Raw genomic sequence first — 15,236 nt, forward strand, 5'->3', positions numbered from 1 at the left:
TTCTCTTCCTCGACAATTCATCACCTCCAGGCACTGCTGGCAGACACTGGTGTGAGTTGGGGTGGTGTGGGTGGGGATCAGGCCCTTCTGTGTATGCTGGCAGCAGGAGAAAAGAGCACTTTGGGTTGTTTGCTCCTGCTGTAAGGACAGAACTCCTGTGTTGTGGTCTTCTCTGTACTGCTAGGGAAGTCCTTCTGCCCCTGTGCTCGGCGCTGGTTAGGCAACACCTGGAGTGCTGTGTCCAGTTCTGGGCTCCTGAATTGAAGAGAGATGTTGAGGTGCTGGAAAGTGTTTGGAGAAGGGCAGCAAGGCTGGGAAGGGGCCTGGAGCACAGCCCTGTGAGGAGAGGCTGAGGGAGCTGGGGGTGTGCAGCCTGCAGAAGAGGAGGCTCAGGGCTGACCTCATTGCTCTCTACAACTACCTGAAAGGAGGCTGTAGCCAGGTGGGGTTGGGCTCTGCTGCCAGGCAAGCAGCAACAGAACAAGGGGACACAGTCTCAAGTTGTGCCAGGGCAGCAGGGCAGGTCTAGGCTGGATGTTAGGAGGAAGTTGTTGGCAGAGAGAGTGATTGGCATTGGAATGGGCTGCCCAGGGAGGTGGTGGAGTTGCAGACCCTGGAGGTGTTGAAGTCAAGCCTGGCTGGGGCACTTAGTGCCATGGTCTGGTTGATTGGGCAGGGCTGGATGCTAGGTTGGACTAGGTGAGCTTGGAGCTCTCTTCCATCCTGGTTGATTCTATGATGATGACAGAATCACTGAAGCTGGAAAAGACCTCTGAGATCATCAAGCCCAACTGATGACCTAACACCACATCAGCCAGTCCCCATCCCTTGAAGTGTTGAAGAGGAGGCTGAATGAGGCACTCAGTGCCATGGGTTAGTTAATTTGAAGGTGTTAGGTGCTAGGTTGGACTCGGTGATCTTAGAGGTTGGTTCTATGATTCTGTGATGTCTCTTTGGCCTGGCTGGCCCCCTGCACAGGAGGGTGTTTGTCCAGGTGGAGGGGCAATGATGAGACAAAACCAGGCTGACACCACAGGAGTTTTCATGTGCAGGCAGAGGCAGTGCGGCTGCCTTCGGCCCTGAGAGGAGTGGTGTGGTGGGAACAGACATGGTGGAGCAAGGCATGAGTTCATCCACCTGCCCATCCCACCAGCCAGCTGTGTGCTCTTGTGGCCAAGAAGGCCAGTGGTCTTGTGGGGTATATGGAGAGAGTGTGGGCTGCAGGCCAAAGTAGGTTCTCCTCCCCCTCTACTCTGCCCAAGTGAGCTCATAGCTGCAGTACTGGGTCCAGTTCTGTGCTCCCCAGTTCAAGAGAGACAGGGAACTGCTGGAGTGAGTCCAGCAAAGGCTACAAAGCTGCTGAGGGGCCTGGAGCAGGTCTGTGAGGAGCAAAGCTCTGTGAGGAGTGCTTTGGAGCTGCTGAGCCTGGAGAAGAGCAGCCCTGGAGGGGATCTGATCAATGCTCAGCAAGAGCTAAGGGGTGGGGGACAAGAGGCTGGGGCCAGGCTCTTGTCAATCTGCAGGACAAGGGGCAATGGGCACAAACTGGAGCCCAGGAGGTTCCATCTGAACAGGAGCAGAAATTTGTCTCCTAGGAGGGTGCTGGAGCCCTGGAGCAGGCTGCTCAGAGAGGTTATGGAGTCAAGCTTGCAAACTCTCCTGGCCACTGTGATCCTGAGCGAGCTGCTGTGGTTGGTCTGCATTTTAGCCGGGGCATTGGACTGGATGATCTCCAGAGGTCCCTTCCAATCCCCACCGTGCTGAGATCCAGGGTTCTGGGATACCCTAGAGATGCTTGGAAGCACCTGCTTAAGGAGCAATTTATGACATGAATGCACTGAGCTTAAAGTAGTTTTCTTTGTCATTAACTGTAGAAGGTAATTAGAGCCTCTGCTGTCAGTGGTGGTGTGGACCTGGAAACAGAAGGAGCACTGAGCAGTGGCAAGATTGGTGCTCCTCCAGGGGTGTGCTGTGCCTCACAGCAACTGTGGTTTCCCAGCAGAAGTGCAGGACTCACAGCAGTAACAGATGCACACCAAGTGGCTGAGTGAAGAGCTGAACCCCTGCTAGAGTTCCTCCTTGACCCGCGGGCAGCAGTGGCTGAACCCCCTCCCTGCTGCGCTGCGGGCGAGGGGCAGTGGCAAATGCTGGGAGGTGCTGGGGTGGCTCTGGGGGTTGCTCCCAGGCCTGGTGCTGTTCACCCTCTCTGCCAGCTCTCAACAGGAGGTGATATGTGGCATATTAATGACCTTTTCCCGTGGCACTTAACTGGGAGGAGCTGTGACTGCCAGCAAACGAACTAACAGAAAAGGCTGCAGATGAGTGAGAAAGGGGCAGGAGGCAGCGAAATGAGATTCAGGTGCTGGGCTTCCTTTTCCCATCAGTGATCTGTTTCTTCTTGACCTGCGTCTTCTACACACCTTCTTTTCCTTTTGTATGTAAAAATGTTCTGTTTTGCAATGAGAAGTGAGCCAAGGAGTGCTGTGACTCACTCTTACAGCAAAAAAAAAAGGCAAACCCAGGAGCCAGGCTTTGCTGCTTCCTCGCTCCACAGCTGAGCACGGAGCCAGAGCTGGGTCCTCTCCTCCTCACAGCATCACAGAACCATAGAATGTCAGGAGCTGGAAGGGACCTCAAAAGATCACAGTCTCACAGTATCATCAGGGCTGGAAGAGACCTCACAGATCACCAAGTCCAACCCTTTACCACAGAGCTCAAGGCCAGACCATGGCACCAAGTGCCACGTCCAGTCCTGCCTTGAAGTGCCCCAGGGACGGCGACTCCACCACCTCCCCGGGCAGCCCATTCCAGTGTCCAATGACTCTCTCAGGGAAGAACTTTCTCCTCACCTCCAGCCTAAATTTCCCCTGGTGCAGCCTGAGGCTGTGTCCTCTCGTTCTGGTGCTGGCCACCTGAGAGAAGAGAGCAACCTCCTCCTGGCCACAACCACCCCTCAGGTAGTTGTAGACAGCAATAAGGTCTGCCCTGAGCCTCCTCTTCTCCAGGCTAACCAATCCCAGCTCCCTCAAGATCATCTGGTCCGGCCCCTCTGCCAGAGCAGGATCACACTGGAATGCATCCAGATGGGTCTTAGACATCTCCAGAGAGGGAGACTCCACAACCTCCCTGGGCAGCCTGTTCCAGTGCTCTGTCACCATCACAGGGGAAAAAGTCTTCCTCAGGTTCACATGGAACCTTCTGTACCTCAGCTTCCACCCACTGGCCCTTGTGCTGTCACCCAGTGACAGCATGCCCTGCATCACAGAGAAGAGCCTGTCACTCCCCTTACATATTTATAACTGTGAATAGGTCACTTCTCAGGCTCCTCCTCTGCTGCACAGCCCCAGCTCCCTCAGGCTCTCCTCATGAGGAGGATGTTCAACTTCCTTCATCATTTCTGTGGCTCTGCTCTGGACTCTCTCAAGCACCTCCCTGTCCTTCTTGAACTGAGGAGTCCAGAACTGGACACAGTACTCCAGATGAGGTCTCACCAGGGCAGAGTAGAGGGGCAGGAGAACTTCTCTCAACCTACTAACCACAGCCCTTCTAATCCACCCCAGAATGGCATTGACTCTCCTGGCCACCAGAGCACATTGCTGGCTCATGGCCATCCTTCCATCCACCAGGACTTCCATGTCCTTCTCCCTGTCACTGCTCTCCAGCAGGTCAGTCCCCAACCTATCCTGCTCCCTGGGGTTGTTCTTTCCCAGGTGCACCACTCCACACTTGCCCCTGTTGAGCTTCATTCCATTTCTCCCTGCCCAACTCTCCAGCCTAAGTCCCTCTGAATGGCAGCACAACTCTCTGGTGTGCCAGCCATCTGTCACAGTATCACCAAGGTTGGAAGAGACCTCACAGATCATCAAGCCCAACCCTTCACCACAGAGCTCAAGGCCAGACCATGGCACCAAGTGCCACGTCCAGCCCTGCCTTGAACAGCTCCAGGGACAGCGACTCCACCACCTCCCCGGGCAGCCCATTCCAGTGTCCAATGACTCTCTTAGTGAAGAGAGTCATTGGACTCTCCATGCATCCAGAGCCTTGTGCTGGTGTCAAACCCCTTCCCAGGCAGAGCTTGTGGCAGGAGCAGGCAGCCCTGGGTGCCAGGGCAGTTATGCCTCCCTGTGGCCCTCAGTGCCACATCCCCTCCCGTTCACCCACCGGGCCCCGGTGGCAGTTGGAGCCAGCAATGTGGCATGGAGAGCTCTGTGTCTTTCTGGGCTTTGTCTGCTCTTGGCTTTTTTTCCCCTCACCATTATTTTATTAAAGGAGTATGGTGCCATCAGATATCTTTTTATGGATGCTCTGTCAGGCATTTGCAGCCTTATTCTATCCCTGCCCTGCTGCCGGCTTGTTGTGTTGGGGACGCTCAGGGATTGATTTGTGCATCCTTTTGTTGCCTCTATTAGAAAGTCCTCTGCCTTTCACTCCCCTGCACCGAGAGCAACAAAGAGTGAAGAGAGGTTAGATGCTATCTGCTGCTGGCTCGGAGGCCGAGGTGGTTGCTGAGAGCTGACTCATGGCTGGGGCTGGTTTGCACACCCTGAAGAGATTGATGGTGTTTGGCGGTGGCACACAAGGATGCTGGCTTGGGCAGGGACCAGCGGGTCTGGCTGGCTGTGGTGCCTGGCCTGTTCTTCTGCTTGCTGCAGCCTTCCCAAGGGGACAAGTCACAGGCTCACAGGATGTTAGAGGTTGGAAGAGACCCAAAGAGATCATCGAGTTTAGTTTAATCCCCCTCCTGACAGAGCAGGACCACCCAATCTAGCTCAGGTCACACAGGAACACATCCAGACAGGTCTGGAAAGGCTCCAGAGAAGGAGACTCCACAGCCTCTCTGGGCAGCCTGTGCCAGGGCTCTGGGACCCTTCCAGTCAAGAAGTTCCTCCTTGTGCTGAGCTGAACCCTCCTGTGCTGCAGCTTCCATCCATTGCTGCTTGTCCTGTCCCAGGGAGCAGTGAGCAGAGCCTATCCCCCTCCTCCTGACCCCCAGCCCTCAGATAAGGCCCTTCCTCAGGGGACATTTGCCTTCCCAGGGAAATGCTTCTCTTCTCTAGGAGATGCCCAGTGACAGGACAAGGGGCAATGGTGGAAGCTGAGGCATAGGAAGTTCCATGGAAACATGAGGAGGAATTTTTTTCCCTGTGAGGGTGACAGAACCCTGGAACAGGCTGCCCAGGGGGGTTGTGGAGTCTTCCTCTCTGGAGATATTCAAGACCTGCCTGGATGTGTCCCTGTGTGATCTGGTGTAGGTGATCCTGCTCTGGCAGGGGGGTTGGACTGGATGAGCTTTGGAGGTTCTCTCCAGCCCCTGACATTGTGTGATTCTGTGACAGTGATGCCAGAAGGTGTTTCTGAAGGGGGAGAGAGGAGAGTCTTGTATCCCTCCTGCATTTCTCTTGCTGAGCAGGTTGATGGGTGGCAGGCTTAGGGCTGCCAAGAGTGGGTCAGGAGTAGGGAGGCCACTTTCAGGAGCACAGGGACTTATTTCATGATCTCAGAATGAGATTTGCACATCTGTGTGTGATGGAAAAGCTGCCCTCTTCTTTTTAAGGCCTGCCTGGTGCTGCAGAGTGAGCTGAGGCTCAGCCTTGTCCCCATGCAGAAATGCAAAGCCACTTGAGGCCAGCACTAAGTGGAATCATGGTCTGGAAAGGGCCTGTGCAGGGTGAGACCTTTCTCCTTTAGTGAAGAAACCACAGTTAATCATTTGGCTGGTTCTGGCTGGAGCTAGAGCAGAGCCATTCTGCTCAGTGCTGTCACTTCCCAGCTCAGGCTCTGCTCACTGAGGCACTTGCTGCAGCTCAGGGCAGGCTGGCACAGCCAGGGGCTGCTGCTAGCAGGGAGAAGCTGAGCAGGAGAGTTCCTGCTGAGGGCTGGGCTGCAGAAAGGCTCTGTCTGAGACTTGCCCCTGTGCAGACCAAGGGCACTGCCACAGCTTGGGCCCCACCTTGGGGTGCAGGAATCAGAGGTGGCATCTGCAGGGAGGAGCAGACAGGACAGGTGACCCTCACTGCCCAACAAGGGACTGCAGCCCATGGATGGCATCTTCAGGAGTCAGCTGAGGGATCACCAGGGTCAAGCCTCTTCCTCCATGGTTGGTGTCCCAGGTGGACTCTGTCTGCTCTGCTTCTGATCCTGATCCTTGTGTTTCTGAATCCACTTCCAGAATCCAGCTCCTGAATCTGATTCCCATCTGCTGCTGAGTCCAGTCTGGGACTTCCCCAGTACCTGCCCCCAGCATCAGTGGTGCCAGTGTTGCCATCAGGGGTTTGGTTCCATGTTGGTTTGTGTCTCTTTGTCTCTGTTTCCTTGGATTATTCTCACTTCCATCCCACCTGGATTAATTTCTTTCCCACCCCATCAATTTCTCTCCCTTTTTCCTTTTCTCTTCTCTTTGGGAAGGCAGAGGGGTTCACATAGAGCCTCTGACACTCCTCTGGTGGCCAGCCCAGCCCTGCCAGCTGTAGAGTGGAAGAGTTTGGCTTACTTGGACGTTACTCCATGGTGCACATGCAGCAGAGCAGCTCCTGTGTGCAATCCACCTGCCTGCTGCTGCTGCTGCTGCTGCAGCCGGGAGCCCGCTGGAGCCTTGCTCTGCTTTCCCTTTGTTTATTTATTTATCACCTTGTTTTCAGCTTCTGCTGAGCCTGATAGAGGTGTAGAGCTTCAGCAAAGGCGTAGCAGATAACTTGTGATTTGGTTACAAGGCAATAATTTAAGCTGACAGCTTTAGCTGATAGCATAAAACACAAGAGAAGCAACCAGCAGTGGGTTTATAAAGTGTCGGCAGAACCCCCTGCGAGAGACTCCTCCACTTCTGCCTCCTCATATATTATGAGGAGGAATAAACAGATGCCTGAAAAAGATCTGGCTGACCAAAATGGAAAGGATAAAGGTTATAAATTAAAGTCTAATCACCTCAGCCTCCCCCCCCCCCCACCAGAATTGCTTGAAAGGCTTTACAGGACAGGTAGAAAACATCCAAAGCAGTTCGGTGGTTGTGGGTGCTTGGATGTGTGGTGGGACATAGGTGTGGGGAAGGTCTGCTGGGGAGCAGTGGGAGTCCAGAGGCATCAGGAGTGGCTTTGCTCACCATAGGTGTGGGGAAGGTCTGCTGGGAGCAGTGAGAGTCCAGAGGCATGAGGAGTGGCTTTGCTCACCATAGGTGTGGGAAGGTCTGCTGGGAGCAGTGGGAGTCCAGAGGCATCAGGAGTGGCTTTGCTCACCATAGGTGTGGGGAAGGTCTGCTGGGGAGCAGTGGGAGTCCAGAGGCATGAGGAGTGGCTTTGCTCACCATAGGTGTGGGGAAGGTCTGCTGGGGAGCAGTGGGAGTCCAGAGGCATCAGGAGTGGCTTTGCTCACCATAGGTGTGGGAAGGTCTGCTGGGGAGCAGTGGGAGTCCAGAGGCATGAGGAGTGGCTTTGCTCACCATAGGTGTGGGGAAGGTCTGCTGGGGAGCAGTGGAAGTCCAGAGGCATGAGGAGTGGCTTTGCTCACCATAGGTGTGGGAAGGTCTGCTGGGAGCAGTGGGAGTCCAGAGGCATCAGGAGTGGCTTTGCTCACCATAGGTGTGGGGAAGGTCTGCTGGGGAGCAGTGGGAGTCCAGAGGCATGAGGAGTGGCTTTGCTCACCATAGGTGTGGGGAAGGTCTGCTGGGGAGCAGTGGGAGTCCAGAGGCATCAGGAGTGGCTTTGCTCACCATAGGTGTGGGGAAGGTCTGCTGGGGAGCAGTGGGAGTCCAGAGGCATCAGGAGTGGCTTTGCTCACCATAGGTGTGGGAAGGTCTGCTGGGGAGCAATACAAGTCCAGAGGCATCAGGAGTGGCTTTGCTCACCATAGGTGTGGGGAAGGTCTGCTGGGGAGCAGTGGGAGTCCAGAGGCATCAGGAGTGGCTTTGCTCACCATAGGTGTGGGGAAGGTCTGCTGGGGAGCAGTGGGAGTCCAGAGGCATCAGGAGTGGCTTTGCTCACCATAGGTGTGGGGAAGGTCTGCTGGGGAGCAATACAAGTCCAGAGGCATGAGGAGTGGCTTTGCTCACCATAGGTGTGGGGAAGGTCTGCTGGGGAGCAGTGGGAGTCCAGAGGCATGAGGAGTGGCTTTGCTCACCATAGGTGTGGGGAAGGTCTGCTGGGGAGCAGTGGGAGTCCAGAGGCATGAGGAGTGGCTTTGCTCTCCCACACACAGGCTGAAGCCTCCACAGCCAGAAAGGGTTGCCAAACACTGGAATGGGCTGGCCCAGGGAGGTGGTTGTGTGACCATCCCTGGAGGTGTTTAAGAGATGCATGGATGTGGTGCTGAGGGATGTGGTTTGGTGGTAGTGGTGTAGCAGTTGTGGTGGGATTGGGAGCTCTAGGTGAGGAGATGGACTTGGTGATCTCAGAGATTCACAGATTGCATCAGGTGGGAAGGGACCCTCAAAGGGCATCTTGTCCAACCCCCCTGCAGGCAGCAGAGATACTTCCAACTAGAACAGGCTGCCCAGGGCCACAGAAAGGCTGATCTTGAATGTCTCCAGGGACGAGGCCTCAACCACATCCCTGGGCAACCTGTTCCTGTGTTCCACCACCCTCATTGTGCAGAACTTTCTCCTGATCTCCAACCTAAACCACCCCTGCTCCAGTTTAAACCATTGCTCCTCATCCTGTCTCCACAGGCCCTTCTGAACAGTCCCTCTCCAGCCTTCCTGTAGGTCCCTTTCAGACATTGAAATTCAGCTTTAAAGTCTCCCTGGAGCATCCTCCTCTCCAGACTGAACAGCCCCAATTCTCTCAGCCTGTCCTCATAGTGGAGGTGTTTCAGCTCTCTGATCATCTTTGTGGCCTCCTCTCAATCTGCTCCAGCAGTTCCATGTCTCTCATGCTGCTGGACACAGTACTGCAATCAGGATCTCACCAGAGAAGAGCAGAGTGGCACAAACTCCTCTCCCCATCTTCTCAAAGGTGTCTTCCACCCTCAGCAGTTCCATGATTGCATGATTGAGGGGCAGGTGCATGGCACAACCTCACTGTGTGGTCTGCTCAGTCGCTGGGGCTTTGTCTCAGCCCCACCAGCCAAGCTGATGCAGGGATGCATATTCAAATGATGGCAGTTGTGGTGTGAAGCATTCCAGGGCTGAGATATTTTTTCCCAGCAAGAATGGTCAGGCATTGGAATGTGCTACCCAGGGAGGTGGTGGAGTCACCAACTCTGGAGGTGTTTAAAAGTCATTTGGATGTGGTGCCTGGGGATGTGGTTTAGGGTGAACCTTGTTGAGTAGGGATATGGGTTGGACTTGGTGATCCTGAGGGGCTTTGCCAACCTGAATGATTCTGTGACTTTGGAAGTGGTGTAAAACATTCCAGGGGTGGAAGATTTTTGCAGTGGTCTAAAACATTCCAGGGATGGAAGATTTTTGTAGTGGTCTAAAACATTCCAGGGATGGAAGATTTTTGTAGTGTAAAACATTCCAGGGATGGAAGATTTTTGTAGTGGTCTGAAACATTCCAGGGATGGAAGATTTTTGCAATGGTCTAAAACATTCCAGGGATGGAAGATTTTTGTAGTGGCCCAAAACAGTCCAGGGATGAAAGACTTTTGTAGTGGTCTAAGACATTCCAGGGATGGGATATTTTTGTAGTGGTCTAAAACATTCCAGGGATGGAAGATTTTTGTAGTGGCCCAAAACAGTCCAGGGATGAAAGACTTTTGTAGTGGTCTAAGACATTCCAGGGATGGGATATTTTTGTAGTGGTCTAAAACATTCCAGGGATGGAAGATTTTTGTAGTATAAAACATTCCAAGGATGGAAGATTGTTGGAGTGGTAAATACAAACCAGTTAACAGAGGAAGAAATTTCCTCCTCCAACAGCTACAGCCTCTTCTGAAGGTTCACAGAGGGGTTCCACAGCTATTTCTAGTAGCTGATTTGGGGGTGGGAAACTAATTAGAAGGGAAACTCTTTCTTTAGAAGGAGTGAGTGAGTAGGACAGGATGAGGTCAGGAGATCCCTGGAAAGCTGAGCCCATTCAGCTCTGCTCAGTAACGCTGTGGGTGACCAAAGCCTTCCTGGTTTGGATAAAGACTTCTCATTTCTCTAAGGAGAAAACCAAAGAAGGTCAGGAAATTGCTTAAGCAGAAACTTGTTTTCCTCTGTTCTAATTGCCTTTCATTTCCCAACTACAACTTAATACAAACACAAAGTACCAAATGAATCCCTCCAGGAACAAAGCCATTAGGAGCCTGGCTGTGTGTGAGGAGCATGTGGGGCTGTGACACACTTGTGGCTGCTTGGTGGATGGTATTAAGTTAGAGGACAGGCACCAGGACAGGTTGGAAAGCAGTCCCGTGGAGAAAGACCTTAGAGTGCTGCTGGGCAGCAAGTTCTGCATGGGCCAGCAATGTGCCCTTGTGGGCAAGAGAGCCAGTGGCATCCTGAGTGGCATCAGGGAAAGTGTGGCCAGCAGGGCCAGGGAGGTTCTTCTCTCCCTCTGCTCTGCCCTGCTGAGACCACACCTGGAACGTTGTGGTCAGTTTAGGGCTCCCAGTTCAAGAGAGACAGAGACCTGCTGGAGAGAGTCCAGCAGAGAGCTGCAAGCATGAGTGGAGGAGTTGAGCATCTCCCCTGTGGAGAGAGGCTGAGAGCCCTGGGGCTGTTTAGCCTGGAGAAGAGAAGGCTGAGAGGAGATCTGAGCAATGTGCACAAGTACCTGAGGGGTGGGGGGCAGTGCCTGGGGCCAAGCTCTTTCCAGCAGGCAGCAGCAATCAGCCAAGGAGCAACAGCTGCAAACTGGAACAGAGAAGGTTTCAGCTCAGCAGGAGGAGAAACTTCTGTCCAGTGAGGGTGAGAGAGCCCTGGGGCAGGCTGCCCAGAGAGGTTGTGGAGTCTCCTTCTCTGGGGACTTTCAAACCCACCTGGATACATTCCTGTGTGAGCTACCCTGGGTGATGCTGCCTTGGCAGGTTGGACTGGATGAGCTCTGGAGATCTCTTCCAGCCTCTGAAATTCTGTGACTCTGTGAGTCAGAGGATCAACTGTTTTCAAGGGAAGTGTCTAGAAGCTCTGGACTGGGACATGGTTAAAATTCAAGGTTTGCAGCCTGCTTGTTGAAATCAGCAATTTTAATCACATCATTCAAGTCAGCTTTAGGGAATAATACTTCAGAATAGCCCAGACTAAACAAGACCCTAACCTCAGCCCAGCTCAGGCATCTGGGATATGTTCCCTGGGACCACGAGGAAAATGTTTTTCCCTGTCAGGGTGACAGAAGACTGGAGCAGGCTGCCTGGGGGGGGTGTGGAGATGTTGGCATCTCCTCTTTGGAGATGTTCAAAACCCACCTGGATGCGTTGCTGTGTGATCTGCTCTGGGTGATCCTGCTCTGGAAGGGGGGTTAGGGTGGATGAGCTTTGGAGGTCCCTTCCAACCCCTGTGATCTCTGAGTGGCTGTGCCACTTTGCAGCTGCCAACAGAAAGGTCTGTCTTGGGTTATTAATGCAGCAGGACCTTGTGCTGCTGGGCAGGGTGCTGAGCAATCCCTGTAGCAATGACATCGAGGCTGAGATTTCTGCCCTGGGGTTTGGATGGGCTTGGTCACATCTGGTTTAGGAAAGGAGGAAGAGGCAGAAAAAGCTGCTCAGAGAGGTTGTGGAATCTCCTTCTCTGGAGATTTTCCCAACCAGCCTGGATGCATTCCTGTGTGAACTACCCTGGGTGATCCTGCCTCAGCAGGGGGGGGTGGACTCGATGATCTCTGCAAGTCCCTTCCAACATCTTCAGTTCTGTGAAGCAAGAAAGATTTGTGTCTTCTCCATGAGTTGGGGCTCTGCAGCCTGGAGAAGAGAAGGCTTTGAGGAGACCTTGGAGTGGCCTTCCAGTATCTGAAGGGGGCCTACAGGAAGGCTGGGGAGGGACTATTGACAGGGTCTTGTAATGACAGGACAAGGAGTAATGGCTTTAAACTGGCAGATGGGAGATTCAAACTGGATGTTAGGAAGAAGTTCTTGACAATGAGGGTGCTGAGAGACTGGCACAGGTTGAGGGTGCTGAGAGACTGGCACAGGTTGAGGGTGCTGAGACCCTGGCACAGGTTGCCCAGGGAGGTTGTGGAGCACAGAAGCACCCAATGTGATCAAAGATCACATTGGGTGCTTCTGTGCTCCACAACCTCCCTGGAGGTGTTCAAGGTCAGTTTGGATGAGTCCTTGAGCAACCTGTTCTAGTGGGAGGTGTCCCTGCCTCTGGCAGGGGCTTGGAACTGGCTGATCCTTGAGGTCCCTTCCAATCTAAACCACTATGAATTGAGTTGTGCTGGCTTTGCGAGCTCCTGCATGCCAGGATTCACTGTTTTGTTTACTGCTGGTTGAAAATGAAAGCTGGGAAGCCTGGTCCCATGAGAGCCTCTAAGCCCTCCTGGAGGCTGCTCCCATTGCTTTCCTGTTTGGTGTTTCTTCTGAGCAAAGCCCATCAGCCTCCTGCTCCTCTCCTGACAACCAAGCACCTCCTGCCCCTCTCCTGGCCAGATGCACTGGGAGCTGGGCAGCAGAGTCTCCTGTGCCCTTCAGGCAGGAACATTTCTTTCTGGCTGTGTTGGACAATTCAAGAGCTGCTTCAGTGGCTGCTCTGCTTGTGACCTGGGCTGGCCCAGTGGCTGTGAGCTGGTGAGGAGAGGCCTCAGCTGGCCCCTGGCTTGCTCCCCTGCGTGGTGTCAATGCCTGTGTGGGAGGAAGATGTCCTCATGCAGTGTGTTCAGCAGTGCCACTTTAGAATCAGCCAGCTTGGAAGAGACCTCCAAGCTCACCCAGCCCAACCTAGCACCCAGCCCTGCCCAACCAACCAGACCATGGCACGAAGTGCCCCAGCCAGCCTTGGCTTCAACACCTCCAGGCACAGCCACTCCACCACCTCCCTGGGCAGCCCATTCCAATGCCAATCACTCTCTCTGCCAGGAGCTTCCTCCTAACATCCAGCCTAGACCTGCCCTGGCACAACCTGAGGCTATGTCCCTTTGTTCTGTTGCTGGTTGCCTGGGAGAAGAGCCCAACCCCACCTGATCAATCCAGTCCTTCCCCAGATTTGTCTTGGAGAGCACCTATTTATTGTGTGAACTAATTGCCCTTGGCTTGGCTTCCCTTTGGTAGGAGCTGCCTCCCTCCTGTCTTATTTTACCCTCAGCTTCTCTTTAGGTAACAGGAAACAGATAAAGGGAAAGCTGAGCAGGGAAACCTCCTGGAGAGAGTGGAGCATGAGCAGCTGTGTGTCTGTCTGTCCCTTCCTCTCTGTTGCAGCTCACATCTCCACAGCTCTGCTCAGCAGAGAAGAACCACCAAGAAGCAACCACATCCTTCCACCCCTCCATCCCAGTGCCACCACTGATCACTGTAATGTGTTTGTGGTGGATTCTAACCAGGAGAAACCAGGCTGATTTTGCTCTCATGTACAGCCAAAGCCTGATGTGATGTATTCCTTGGATTTTGGGTGGTGGATTGTAGTGATCTTCTATTCCTTTTAATACAATATTTCCAAACCAAGCAGGCTCCCCCTGGCACACTTGATGTGCACAACCTACCTGGCTGTGCTCCACACTGTGCTTTGATTTCACCTTGGCAGCAGCTGGATTTTAATGTTCTCTACCCCAATCAACAACCAGTCCCCCTCCCTCCGAGCCTCCAGATGCCTTGGAGCTGGGGAATGTAGGTGCTCTCTTGGCATGGAAGAGGGAGCTGCTGCTCTGCTGTGCTCAGCTCTAGCTAGGGCAGAGTAAAGGGGCAGGAGAACCTCCCTCAAGCTGCTGGGCACACTCTTCCCAGTGCACCCCTGGAGGCTGCTGCCCTTCTTTGCCTTCTTTCAGCCTAGAGAAGGCTCCAGGCAGACCTAGGAGCAGCTTGTTGAGGCCCCAGGGGGGCTACAGAGGAGCTGCAGAGAGGCTGTTTGCAGGGGCCTACAGGGACAGGATGAGAGATAATGGTTTGGGATGAGAGTAGAGGAGATTGAGATTGGATGTGAGGAGCAAGTTCTTTACTATGAGAGTGGTGGAACATTGGAACAGGTTGCCCAGGCCTGGAGGTGTTCAAGGTGAGGCTGGACAAGGCTGTGAGCAACCTGCTCTAGTGGAGGTTGTCTCTGCTGAGTGCAGGGGGGTTGGACTAGATGACCTCTAGAGGTCCTTCCAACCCAGACCATTCCATGGCTCTATGACTCCATGGCTCTATGAGGGCACATTGCTGGCTGGTGGTGAACTTGTCCACCAGCACTCCTGGGTCCTTCTCAGTGGAGATGCTTTGCAGCAGGTCCCTTCTGCCCTCCCTGTGGTCTGCAGTCTGCCTGGCTGTTGGAAGGTAGGAGAGCCCTGCAGAGGGACCTGGCCAGGCTGGATGGGTGGGCAGAGGCCAAGGAGATGAGATTTAACAAGGCCAAGTGCAGGGTTCTGCACTTTGGCCACAACAACCCTAAGCAGCACTACAGGCTGGGGACTGAGTGGCTGAGAGCAGCCATGAAGAAAGGGACCTGGGGGTACTGGTGGATAGTAGGCTGCAGAGGAGGCAGCAGTGTGCCCAGGTGGGCAGCAGAGCATCCTGGGCTGGCTCAGGAGCAGTGTGGGCAGCAGGACAAGGGAGGTTCTTGTGCCCCTGTGCTCAGTACTGCTCAGGCTACACCTTGAGTGCTGTGTCCAGTTCTGGGCTCCTCAAGTCAAGAGAGATGTTGAGGTGCTGGAAGGTGTTTGGAGAAGGGCAGCAAGGCTGGGGAGGGGCCTGGAACACAAACCCTATGAGGAGAGGCTGAGGGAGCTGGGGGGGTGCAGCCTGCAGCAGAGGAGGCTCAGGGCAGAGCTCATTGCTGTCTACAACTACCTGCAGGGAGGCTGTAGCCAGGTGGGGTTGGGCTCTGCTGCCAGGCAGCCAGCAGCAGAACAAGGGGACACAGCCTCAAGTTGTGCTGGGGAAAGTATAGGCTGGATGTTGTTAGGAAGCTCTTCCCAGAGAGAGTGATTGGCATTGGAATGGGCTGCCCAGGGAGGTGGTGGAGTCGCTATCCCTGGAGGTCTTCAAGAGCAGACTGGATGAGGCACTTAGTGCCATGGTCTGGTTGACTGGTTAGGGCTGGGTGCTAGGTTGGACTGGATGAGCTTGGAGCTCTCTTCCAACCTGCTTGATTCTGTGATTCTATGATTCTGTGATCTGGTGGGCCAGGCTGGCATCTCTGTGAGGCCAAAGTGGCACTTGGGCCAAAAGGCCATCGCTGGAGGGGAGAGTGGTTG

The 15,236-nt window shown here is 54.1% G+C and overlaps 1 protein-coding gene across 1 annotated transcript in view; it reads left to right on the forward strand.

Moving 5' to 3' along the window:
• The window catches only part of SIL1 (SIL1 nucleotide exchange factor), a 117,544-nt gene that overhangs the window by 34,656 nt on the left and 67,652 nt on the right, over positions 1-15,236 (forward strand). The window lies entirely within an intron of this gene.

Source organism: Pogoniulus pusillus, chromosome 22 (assembly GCF_015220805.1).
Source record: "Pogoniulus pusillus isolate bPogPus1 chromosome 22, bPogPus1.pri, whole genome shotgun sequence".
NCBI lineage: Eukaryota > Metazoa > Chordata > Aves > Piciformes > Lybiidae > Pogoniulus > Pogoniulus pusillus.